At 44.7% G+C, this 13133-nt stretch overlaps 1 protein-coding gene across 2 annotated transcripts in view; it reads left to right on the top strand.

The window, feature by feature from the left end:
* gria3b (glutamate receptor, ionotropic, AMPA 3b) overlaps nucleotides 1-13133 on the top strand; it is a 79269-nt gene that overhangs the window by 950 nt on the left and 65186 nt on the right. The window lies entirely within an intron of this gene.

The raw sequence follows: 13133 nt of genomic DNA, 5'->3' as shown, positions 1-13133 counted from the left end.
CACACACACACACACACACACACACACACACACACACACACACACACACACTTATGTCCACAGCGGAGCGAGCAGAATCATTTATGACGAACTCATCCATATGGAGCTTATAGAGGCATCTCAATCCAGGGGAAGCAGTCCAGTTCACTTCACTCAAATAACGTCCCAGGGGGAATTTACAAATACAGATTTGTCTGACGTACACAGTGTTCTTCCCATAGTCATCCTACGTTATCATGGGTTTTATCACAAAATGCATACATCCTTTTTTCTTTTTATAAATGTAGATTTAATTTCACACATAGTAACATTTTACAGATGGATGCTATGGTTGGAAACTACATTCACAGCGTTTGTGGCTGTCTTGAGTTTTACAGAGCCGATATATTACAAATACATGAACTCCACATTGTAAAATAAGTTCCTTCGGCATATAGACATGCCGGCCTTGAGAATGTAGCCGATTACACAAACCTTATGTCAAGGACTCAGCGCTGGAGGAGTTCATGTGTTACGGAGTAAAGTTGGATGTTTATTCTATAACTTCACAAGTGTTTTTATAAATATCCTTATTTTTCATCACATAAATGATGCACTATTCCAAAGGAAATATAAACTGGTAAAGTCTCTATTATATATAACACATGTTTTTTTTCCCCTCTCCACGGAGGCTATTATGTGCTTATGGTCCAGCCCATGATGCAACTGGTGCAGTGGCAGATTCCAACAAATCACCTCATTTTTTCCCCCAACACCCCCATTGGCTTTCAGTTTCTTGAAATCGGCGGTAACAAATTGGACGTGAAGGATAAGAGATAGAGCCGAGAATGCCATTTTGTGATGTCATTTCAAATGACGGGTTCGGTTTGGCCGAATGGCCGACTCTGAAGACACAGCGCTCTGTCTGACTGGTGCGGTTTGAGTCCCTCTAAACCCTGTGTGGCACGGTCATAATGGCCCCTCTGACTCCCCCTGTGTTACAGAGCATCTCCCCCAGCATTGCAGAGTCAGCTCATTAGCACCCAGCCCTCATAGCACCTCACCGTGCTGTCATTGGGTGAAAGGGGGAGGGGGAGGGGGGTGGGGTTAAAAAATCCATAGCTCCCCAACCAACGACAGCAAATGAGTTGGGCTCAGACCTGCAGAGGAGGTGGGCCTGAGCAGCAAGGGAGATAAAGCAGAGCGTCATATCACAAGCAGCAGAGCTGCAAGGGCCCTAACGAAGGCATCCATAAGAAACAATAAGCAAATGAGAGTGAATAAATAATAGATAGTGCCGTGCAATTTCACGCATGTTGAAGAGGAAGGGAAGCATAGTAGGAAAAAGGGTTGATATCAGAATCTAATTAAAGTCCGGGGCAGACAGAGCTTTAGTGAGCGGAAGGGGCTCCTGTGGGAGCCGTGGCCCCGTTTCTTGTTTCTCGCTGCCACGTCTTAGCGTCTCCATCAAGAGCTCTGTCTCAGAACTGCCTTGAACTTCCCATGCGAGAGAACTGTGAGCTTTTAATGGCGCAAAGTAACCAATGCTGAAAGGGAATTTAGCGCTGACTGTTGCAAAAATAGGAGAGCGATTGTCAAATGTCATTGTAATGTTTGGTGAGAGCATCGTTTTTGCTTTGATGTGCATATAAATAATCTGCGTTGCTTGAAATTTCTCTTTAGTGTTGAATCTTCAGTCTGCTGCATTATACAAGAAGACAATTTATTATTAACAAACAAAAAGCCCTCTACTTATTGTAATTGTAAAGTAATCAACAAACCAGAGCAAAGACAGCTCTTAAAACAGTCTGATGTGTGGGTTTCTTTCGCATCTGATTTGTGTAATGTTTGATCAGAGACTTTTTTTTCAAGGTAGAGCCCTGAGACTCTTGTCAAGCTGAGCGCTCAAACCGCAGACAGCTCCTGCTGAGCTCACAACAGTCCATAAGCACCTCAGATTGTCTCCACCGATGTAGTGAACAAAATAGAGATGACGGTTATTAGATATCACTTATCTGCTGACTTCCAGGTCTTTGAGGCTCCGCCTCTGGTGAGTTCTGTATTTTATATTTGTCAGCGCTGTTGTTTGTTCTGCAAGCTGTCACAATTGTTTAGTGGACATTCAAATTTCCTTTGTCATCAATAGCCCCCTGTGGTTGACTCAGACCTTTGTCAGCAGTAGCACACGTCTATTGTATGATCGAGCAATCTGAACTAAGCTCTTTTTCTTTATTTTTATTTTTTATTTTTTTATTACAAAAATGGCATTTATGGAGGTTTGGGGAATAAATCTATTTCGAGGCAAGCTTCATTGCTTTGATCAATGTGAGTTGTGGCTGCCTCAGGCCTTGCAGAGTGGTTGAAATGACAGCATTTGTTTGGTCTCTTCCGGACTCCCCTCCTCCTGAAGCTGACGTTCTGCTTTAGTGTGCATTCTCTCTTTACTTCGGGACAGATACTGCCATAGCCCTCTCCTCTGACTCATCGTGTAGATCACTCCTCATGTGCTGAACATCCTTTAAAAAAGTAATATAACAGAGGCAGAGGAACAAGAGGACGTGCATACAGTGGTTCAAATTAAACAGGCTGGACTGTATTTTTCTTTTGAGAAACAAAACATGGAAAACCTTTAGGTGTGATGAAGGCACAGCCTCTCGCGTCAGAACCGCTTCTTTCAAGTCAGTTTTAAAACCTTATGCCATTAATTGAATTAGTGGCCGGCAGCAAAACAATGTGTGGCTTCAGTAATCCTTAAGGCTCAGCTTTGTACTGCAAAGGCTTGGTGTGTGTGTTTTCGGGAGCAACGCTGTTGTTGCTTTGAAGTGACATCAGAAATTGTGAAATGTGTAATTACCAGCGCTGGGTCCATAATAGCTACGGAAACTAGGAGTCAGGTACGCTCACCGAGAAGAAGGGAGTAGTTCAAAGCAAAGGGTACCGGTTTGAAGAAAGCAGAGTCGACAGCATTAATGTTCCTGATGGTCACGGCTAGCCAACTTAATGACACCGCCATCCTTTTCCCTCCTGTTTATCCTTCTTCTTCTTCTCCCCTTTACCTGAGGCAAAGAAAACATCAAGCCCCCTCCTCAGCCTCTCCTCTATACGCTATTTGTTGGATTATTCACCTTGATTCCCGTAAAAGGCAAATTTAGCAATGCTTGGCTTTTGAATCTCATCTCCCCATTCCTCATTCCTCATTCTGTCATTAAGCTAATGGTCTGTGTCCCTTCTGCCAGCCTTTTTACATGTGCCTACCCCTCTTCTATCCAATCCTCCAGGTCCGTAAGTCCTGGCAGTAGCAGATGCTTCTTTGGCAGCACAGTTCAGCCACCGTCTCCCACCGCTGTTACAGTAGCTGTTAGCTACTGTAGGCAAGACCGCTTTGCTCAGAGAGTGTGGCGAAAATAAGATGAAACAAGAGTCACTGTGATTTGTGTTTCGTCATTTCTTAAGGCGAGAAAGAGGAGGGACAACAGAGAGAGAGAGAGAGCAGAGTGACTGTGAGGTGCAATTCATCTTATTGTAATTAGAGACAAGGTGCAGTAAGGAATGGCATTACATTTTGGGAGATAGGCATATTTGCTTTCTTACCAAGAGGTAGACTTCAGAGATTGATTCCACTCTCATGTCTGCATGGTGAATATGAAGCTGGAGCCAGCCTCCTGTTAGCCTAGCTTAGCATAAAGACTGGGAACAGGGAGAAACAGCTAGCCTGGTAGCTTATTTATTAACATGTTAGATCGCATTTCTTAAATCCTTACAAAAATGTAAAAGTTACTTTTTTTTAAAGACACCGTTCTACAAGTGGTACAAATTATTTCTTAGCTACCAGGCAACCAATCGGGACACCAGGAAGTCACTGGTCCCAGTCAAGAAATAGTCCGGTTTATAACCCCCAGTAAAGCAGCAAATTGTTGTTTTTACACTTGTGGTTTTTTTATTATTAAAACAAAGTATAGCATGTTAATTCATGACCTTTAGAGGTGCTGGTAGGTGTATTAGAGCCAGTGGTTTCACCCTGTTTCCAGTCTTTATGCTAATCCAGGCTAACCTGCTGCTGGCTGTAGCTTCATATTTACCGTACAGAGAGAGGTCTCAATCTTCTCATCTGTCTCTTGGCAGGAACGCTGTGTGTTTTCCCAAAATGTCAAACTATTCCTTAAACACTGCTTCAAGTTAATAGCAGTGGACTTATGGACTGCCTTAAGCAGTGTGCAGAAAAAATGAATTATTGCACATATGTGTGTGTCTCTCATTCTAAGCGGATGTTAAATTCCACGTGATGCGGGTCGATCAATGGTGATAATCGGTGAGTAATATCAGGACAGCATCAGGATCAGAAAGTGCGTGGAGCCCATTGGATTTCATTTAAATTGAATAGGGTTATCATAAACTCACAACAGTGCACAAACCTATTTTAGTTTTTTTGTCTAGACACAACTCATTCTTAGAAGCATCTTTTCCACTGACCTTTACGCCTACCCGGAGAGTGCTAGCTCCGCACATGTGAGCCAGAAACACCAACGGTCTCTTTACACCGGCGGCCCCGCACTATGACTGAGCACATGTGGCAAATGGCATATGTTGCGAAGCACAGACGAAAGGGCCCTTACCAAATCTTCGCGTGTATCGCTCTGTGCATAGCTTTTGGGGCAGTTGTTGGTGGTGGTGTCGGTGGTGGTGTGTGCAAATGGATGGCAAACAAAGCGACAGGCAGGCATATTTTTGCAGCGCACGGCCTGACAGATACAGGCTATGGTCGACAGAAGCTCCTCAGGTGATTGTAGTAGCGCTACACTTCTTGTCCTTGCAGGCTGTAACTCAGCTTGAAAGGTGTGACCGGGGAAACATGGCAGGAGGAGCTGGGTAAGAGTTGGTGAAAAGCAGTAGTGGGAGGATAGAGACGAAGACTGCAGTAAGAGAAAGCAAGATGAAGACAAAATAATTTGAATAATGGAGGTTTTAGATGTTGCTTTTATAGAGTATGTGTGTGCACAAGTGTATGACTGTGTGTGTGTGTGTGTGTGTGTGTGTGAGAGCGAGAGAGAGTTCTCCGGGCTATGGGGGTTGTGCCGGGACACGCCATCACAGTCCAGCTGTGTTGGAGGCACAGATGGAGGTTTGTTTATGGACGCACAGGCTTGTGCATATGCATGTGTGTGTGTGTGTGTGTCTGTGTGCACATATGCACACAGACACTGTAGGCGGATGCAGTCACACATGCGTGGACAGACACATAGCTGTCTCCCTCTTCACATTTCTTACTGAGTAAATTTCTCTGTTTTGTACTGAAGCTCCCTTGACACACTCCATCATTCATCCAAAGTAAAGGTCATGGTAAAAAATATTGCCAGCTCACCCCCCGCGTCTCATTTTTTTATTTTTTTTTAGGAGATACTGTTTTTGAAAGGCTAGGATTTGTGTGAAATGCAAAGAGTAGACAAGCATATTTGATAAGCACCATGACTGTGCAAAAGCCTCTGAGAGAAACACGCGGTGTAATGTAATGGTGCGATCCGGAGGCCAGCAGGCCAGGCGGTCTCCGAGGGAGCTGGATCCGGGCCCTCGGTCAGATGAGTGGCACAGTAACGGCCCCGGATGAGGTTACGTGCTCTGGGAACAGCAATGCCTCTGAGAGGGGAGCGGGACGTCAGCAGAAGGGGGTGACTGACAGTGTGGCTCAGATTAAAAAAAAAAAAGAAAAGAAAAAAGGATGAGGCAGAGAAGGGGTGGAGTTTCTGTCAGATGCAGTTACTTGTTATGATCTGACTCAAGCTTAAAAATGTCGGGCAGAGTTATTATCATTATTTTTTTAGGAACTTTATGACTAAATATTAAAAATTGAATTTTTGTACTTGTTGCTACAAGTGCTACAGTAATTGCTTCTGCACTCTGCAGTCTTGTTGAGATTTAGCACTGATGAGATACCAATAATCCTACATGTTCTTCAAGCCTCGCTGGCGTAACACTAGTAATGTTTGTTGTGGTCATATGAGGTTAAAGCTTTTTTTGTTTTTCATACAGCAAACACATAAAAGGCTGGAAGAACTCAAAAGGCCAAACCTCCGAAATGGAACGTTATTTTGACCTAATTTTCCAGCCATGAGATGCCCTCCTCTGTATTTTTATTTATTTATTCTAAAGTCAGGCACACAGCTGAAGCCGTAATGAGATTCAGACTAGAAAACATAGAACACACTCCGAGGCAGATTCAACACAATGAATTTTTAATCAGAATATCAAAAGATCCTCTTAAACCCAACCTGAGGAGAAGTGTTGCTGTCGAAGTGCTATTTGTCTTGGAATCAATGACGCTGGCAGATGTTGTTTGATAAAACAACAGCTTTCCTCCCTCGCTGCTGCTGTGGTGGCTTCAAATCTCCATATATCTTTAACAAACACTGGGCTGCAGCAGCTATGGAATGTAAAAAGGGAATCTGGTGGAGGGACAGATTGTCTGATTTGGAAGATGAGTAAATCACATCACAGATGTGCATGACAGTTATCAGTCGTTTGTGTTCTGTGTGGATGTTGGGTTCTTTTGATATCTTATGGTTTTCCTTTATCTATCTGTTTAATTTCCAGGGGCAAATGTGATTATGAATGGACTGTCATGGCACCCTAAAACATATCATAACTCTGCAGCCTGCGCTTATTTCAAACAAGCAGCCAACATAGGATTTACGCTTATACTGCTGTATTCACATGGTAACTGATGTGTTTCATATATAATACATGAATACAGTAATTCTGTGACCGCCAGAAATGCTTTACATGTTTCAGGGATGTTACTTGATTACTCATGAAGCTTTAACACTTAAACAGATTTTGTTGACTACAGCATTTCCAGAACTATAAAAACAATTTCTGCCACAGCTGAGCAATAAAAACCTGGATGAACCAACCAAGAATGTATAAGGATTATTTGTGCACCGCTGACCCATGTGTGAGCTTTATGGCAGACCCACGAAGGCTTCGGCTGCAGACATGATGCAACATGACAGCCCATCTATGCTCCGCACATCTGTTCACCACTGTTCAAATAATAGGGTGGTTTTCTGAACTATAAGTCAACAATGACAGGCCAAGTCTGTGTTCCCTTATTGAAGATGCTATCAGCGCTGCGTTGTGATGAACAGGAGGAGCTGGCTGGCCGTACAAAAAGCAAACGATAAACACACCACGAGGGACCGCACACAGTCCTAGTGGTGCATTAGACACATTCGCTGCTCTGCTCCGTGTGAGGAAAAAAAATGGTTAACGATAAGAAAAAAAAAAGGGCCTGCACATGTGGTGCATTTTAAGTCAAATGAACCGGGGAGGGGGGCAAGCTTCCATTGTGAACTATTCATCTCAGGTGCATCAGGGATACGTCTGCCAGCAGCTCAGCTCCATGTGATGGCTGCTTTCCATTTTTGTTTTGTCAATGAGCAAAAACCTCTCAAGGAGAGTGGAGTGCGTCATTTGTGGCAGAGATTATTTTTCATTTGGAAATGTCATTTACCCTTATGGGCCAGTTGTGAAAAGGCAGCGATGGAGGAAAGAAGAAGAAAAGGAAGACCATTTTAAAAAACTCCTGTAAAGATCTCTTACATTGCAGTCAGCATTTTTTTTACTTTTACTCCCCCTCCCTCCTCTCTCTCTGTCTTTCTCATTTCTATATTCCTCCTTTTTATATGTATTTAATCTCTCCCACAAAGCCCATTACAGCGATGTTCCCGCAGCCATTGCAGTCACACTCAGCTAGCTATTGGCCATTCACTAGACTCCCCTACAATACCCGTAATCACTGAATCAGTAATCCCCTACTTGAGCCGGAATAGCGCATCCGCATCGCGCCTCATCGGAAGTTGCTGCATTGGCCTGGCTTCACTGGGTCCAAAAGAAACTCTGAAGTCTTGTTCAATAGAAGATGCTGACTGCATTGTCCTATCCAAGGTCAGACAGCTTATGAAGGAAAATACTTTTGAGCCTTTTTATTATTTCGGAGGAGCTCAGAGAAAAGCATTAATTGGCACCTATGTGCTGTCTAATCTTGTCGGCCCACTCGGATGGCGTTATCAGCTGTTTATTGTTCGGTTCCCCTCTCTCTGTGTGTGTGTGTGTGTGTGTGTGTGTGGGTGTGTGTGTGTGTGTGTGTGTGTGTCTGTGGCGTAGGATGATTTTGACGGTTAAAAAAAATGTCAGGACATTGGGGCGGTGTTGTGATGAATACCAAACATCAACAGGGAGTGTCACGATGTACTCTCCCAACTAGTAAATATTGGATCACAGTGCGACGGGGCTTCCAGCTCCCAGCTCTCCGTCTGCCGACTGAGCAGACCGATCCGCACGTTTTTGGCCCGTTTCAAAAGAGGCAGTCGCTAGCAGAGCCCTGCCAGAGCTGCATGTCTGTGCAGAAACAAGGGCTTCCATCATAACTGATTGCTTGTGACAGTTCACAGTCGCCGGGCCACTGGAGCATCATAACCTTGTGAAACTAGTGTACGGGCACTCTAGCATACAAGCTGAAGGAGAGGAGGAAGAAAAAGGAAGATATTAGCATATTCCTCGCAGTGATACAGAGATGCAAATAAGGCGTGCCGTGCCATGGTTAGCCTCTGTGGTTAATATTGAATGCATCTTGTGCAGTGACATAATGCAGACCAACACATCTGGAAACAAGGGGAAGGGGGGGGGGGGTGTAGACAATTACTGTGACTGTGATTGCAGTCGCAGATTGAAGACCCCAGCAATGTCGGAGCAGGATCTGTTGATGTGTTGGAATGAACTGCGGGTGACACCGAGGCAGAATTGTTTCCTGGCGGGCCCGAGGAACAAACCCAAGCCACTCAAATAATTTCATCTGTGTTATCACAAGCGCCAATGCATTTCTGATTGCTCACTGATTCACATCGAGCGCACGAGTTTAATCGAATCTGCATGAATGCCGTAAAGAGTAGAATGAGAGTCAAACGGCCACGAGTAACAGGCGTGGAATTATTCGGTTGTCGTCGGGTACGACGCTCCGAGGTGCTTTGACTCATCCTCCTACTCGGCCATCAAGGAGGCGGAAGCCGTTTGCTTTTTCCCAACTTAGATCAAGAAGACTTGTTAGTAGGTGTGTGCGAGAAAACGGTTTGATTGTGACGCAGCGGGGTTGTCTTTACTTTACATGCGTCGTACCGCGGGTCCTGTCTTTAGTGCTCACTATCCCCATGAGTGAGAATTAAGTGAACATGATGTGCTCGCTCGACCATGACCCTCCTCTGTTTCTCCCTCCAATGGTTAATTCGGAGAGTACTGTTGTGTGGCTCTTGCCATTTCACACATGGATACATAAAACCTGTGGGCGGTTGCTCCCAGGCCGCTGTCCGTGTTTGCGTGTCCATGCATGACCGTGTGATGAAATATTGAGGTGTTCCATCATTGACCATTGGGTAGCCGCCGGCGCGATTCCTGTCCCTTAATTTTATTTTTCCTCCCGTCTTTATCTCCGTGGCGTGGATTTATTTTCCCCCGGCGTGGTGTGCTGATCAGGAAAGGCAAAAACCCCCATCTGGACCCATGACAGAGCTAATCCATCGCAGCTGCAGAATGAAAAGGCCGTTTGGAGTGAATCCATTCCAAAAGGCCTCAATGGAAAGCTTCTTTCAGATGCCGGTGCCCTTTGCAGCCCTGACAGTGCTAGAATATGATGAAAAGGGACTTGGGAGAGTTCACTGGCTTAGCTATGTTTACGAGAGGAGGGAATGGTGGAGGAGAGAGAGCCATGGTGCTGGAGATGGACAGATGAAGTGACCAACCACTGTGTTTGTGTATGCCCATGTGTGATGTGAACTGGATTGTAAGAACAGAGCACAGCACGTCTCTCCCTTCTCTCTCCGACTACCTGCCTTCTATAGTGAGAATATATGCTGTCTAGGATTTTAACTACAAATCTGTAGATGAGCTGTACACATTCAACAGCAGACAGAAGTCTGTGAAGTGGACAGTGGCCAGAAGCAAGATGTCCAGTTTAAAATGAACTTACTAGAAAGGAGCGTACAATATGTGTGAAATAGCACCTTGCTCTGTCTAGTGGAAATGGGCAGCGAGACTGAATAACATGCCTTTCTTACGTATGCCAAGGGCACTGAGAAGGCTCATCTTTATTTTCTTCTCAACACTTTGTGCAATGTTTTTTTCCCCCTCGCACATTGTAGTGCTGCTGCTGCTTCTTTACCAAGTCCCATCCCTGAGCTGTGAGGGGATAGACTTTAGGTCTTTTATGCATAAAGAAGCTTACGTTTGGAAATTGCTCTCAAGTGGCCGAAGTTTGTGAAACGTCAGTGAACATTTCACTCCCAATTTCAGGGGTTTGTCTCCGAGTTAAGCTTTTTAGCCCTAGGACTCCCTGTAACTGAATGAAATATTTAGGTGTAATGAAGAGGAGTTTCCTATTGCAGAAGTGCGTAGCAGTTATGGGAAACAATGGGATTGCCACAAGTTTAATTAAAAAAAAAAGTGTCATTGAACCCTCTCACTTTCCACCAGAGGTATCAAGCCTCCTCCTGCTTCCACCCAAATACGACGGACATGAATGAAATGTTTATTATAGTCTGAATAACATGCTCTTAAAGGAAAACAACGGTTTATTACAACTTTAGTTTTGGACTTCACTTTGTTTTTTTCCTCCAAAAGAAATTGTAGCTACTCTTGCAAAGCTATCGGCTTGTTTACAACTCTACGATCGTCTGACACAAAAGCAGCCATAACCCATTGAACCAAAGGCCCAGAGCTACGAAAAATAAAAGCTGAGTTGTGATAAGCCATAGTTTCCTCTTAAATATTTTTTATAGGGACTATTTCTCTGGCTGTTTCACTGAAGACAGTTCAGCCTGTGGATTATCCTGAGTAATCAACACATTGTAAATATAAGATTTTAGTGCGACCGTTAAATGAAGAAAAAAAAATATTTTTTCATTATTTTATGGCAACTTTATCACTCTAGCTTAGAAGTTAATTTACTTTGAAGCATTTTGGTTTTGATCAGCCTGTTACGCAGATCCATTTCAGTGTGTCTTTATCATTCTGTCATTAGACTGATACCGTTAAACCCAAGACTTATTCTGACTTGAATACATCGCAGCGCAGGGAACATATCAGACGAGATATCACACAGGCATCGAGTTGGGCTGTGTTTTTTCTTATTGGAGTTAGTGCCCAGCACATATCCAGACAATGAAAGGTCCACGGAGAATCCATCTTTTCATCTAATATGAGAAAACGTCTTGCTCTCCTCTCTCTCTCCAAGCGACTTTATGAAATGGCTCTAAATCCCCTAGCTGAGAATCTTTATTGGTTTTTGTGGGAAAATTTGCTTTAGAAAAGGAAGGTGAGTGAGGCATATTCAAGGGTTTATATGCCAGGGTCCGGGCACATATATAGGATTGCAGCTCACTCACTGTCATCCCTCCCTGTTTTTACATCTCTCGCTCTCTCTCCCCCCCCCTACCACCTCCAGCATTATCATTCAGGGATGAAGCGTCATCACAGCAAGGGCACTAATAAGATGAAAAGTGGTGCTGGACTCTACATACTTAACAAAGCCTGAATTGAGGCTGAGAAGGAGAGGGAATTCTTTAAGTGACGTCTTCAAGGTTACACAACTGGTCCCATGTCCCGTCCTCGTTGACTTATTCTATTATTCTCCACAGAAAAAGGCAAAGAGCTGGGAGAGACTGATCCGGGAGAAGTAATAATCGAGCTTCACAATGCAAACGCCTCCGTGACTCGGCGTGGTTTGTTTCATCGACATCGGATATGAAATGTGACATGTAATTTGATTAGCGACAACCAGGGGGCAAAGGCTTAGTTTACATGCGCTGGAAGTGGAGCTTGTGAGAGTGGCAGATTGTCATCCCCTCTTGGTGGCCCTGTGCGGCACACACTTGGCCTTGCATGTGCACATAAGCCATACACGGGAAACACGGATCAGAAATCCCCCTAAAGGACTGAAACAACCAGTCAGGAAGCATTATGCTCAGACGGTTCGCACCCTAACCGGAATATAGACGTTTTAAGACTCCTCGTCTTGCAGATTAGGGAAAGAGAGAATGACAAACAGAAACTAGTTTAGCAAGCAAGACTGCAGAACAGATAGAATTGATGTAGGGCAGGAAAAACAATCCAGCGTTTTGACAGTGACGGGAAAATATATGCGCCTGCCAGACATCCACAAAGTTTACTCTGCTTGTTTTGTTTTTCTTTCTCAATCATCCAAAATACGGAGCCAGAGAGGGTTTCAGCTGCCAGTTATTTCTCCTGATGTCTACGATTGGATTCAAAACAAGTCAGTCGGGTCTATACCTGAAACACCACCACACATCTTCACCCAGGCGAGCCGAGCTCCGCCATAGTCAAGTCCAATCAGTCAGGGGCGTCGTCTTAAACTATCCCTTTAATCTCTTTGATATGGCTGAGAGTGTCCTCCGTGTGTTCTCTTTTCTTGCAGGCATCTGTCACAGAGTCCTAAAAGTGAACTGTTTCCTGTGATTCAGCAGAGCTAATCTCCCCTTGTTTGTTGTGAAGGCAGAGCCCCTGACCACTTCTGAAGGCGACAGTTCGAATGTTTGCCGTGTCGGTTCCGACACGTTGAACCCTTCCTCTAACTAGACTCGCTCCTCGCGCGGAGATGCTGATTAGACACGTCGGCACGCCTTCGGAGGTGCAACCCACACCCCTCTGCATCTGCGGTCCCCGTGTTCTTCCTCGCTTTCATGCTCCATCCTCTTCCCTTCCCTCCATATTCATCGGCGAAGAAGAGCACGCTTTAGGCCCGCAGTGCTGATCGGGAGGATTAGTGGTGTGTGAGGGACTTTGTCACCAGCTTTCTTGGAAATCCAATTACAGAATATCATAAGCCTTCCATGTTTCATACTCTGCTGAATCCCCCCTTAAAAAAAAAAAAAATGCACACAGACACACTTAAAGGGTCAGTGCTCAGCAGCTGTGTGCTGCGGTGACGGCTTCCTGAAGGTGAGAGGAGTGATCATCTTTGAAAGGATAAGACAAGTCCTGTAGCGCTCCTCTCGCCTCTGCATTGCAGCAAATGGTGGACTGCAAGAGCCTGTCGGAGAAGGGGTTGTTATTTGTTCAACGAGATGGGATGCCGGGGAACGCCGGAGAGCGGC

This window comes from Cebidichthys violaceus, unplaced genomic scaffold (genome assembly GCF_023349555.1).
Source record: "Cebidichthys violaceus isolate CVI_PGR_0920_01 unplaced genomic scaffold, fCebVio1.0.p SCAF_2, whole genome shotgun sequence".
In the NCBI taxonomy this organism is placed as follows: domain Eukaryota; kingdom Metazoa; phylum Chordata; class Actinopteri; order Perciformes; family Stichaeidae; genus Cebidichthys; species Cebidichthys violaceus.
The sequence above is the reverse complement of the archived record's forward strand: the minus strand, read 5'-3'. Positions and strand labels throughout refer to the sequence as shown.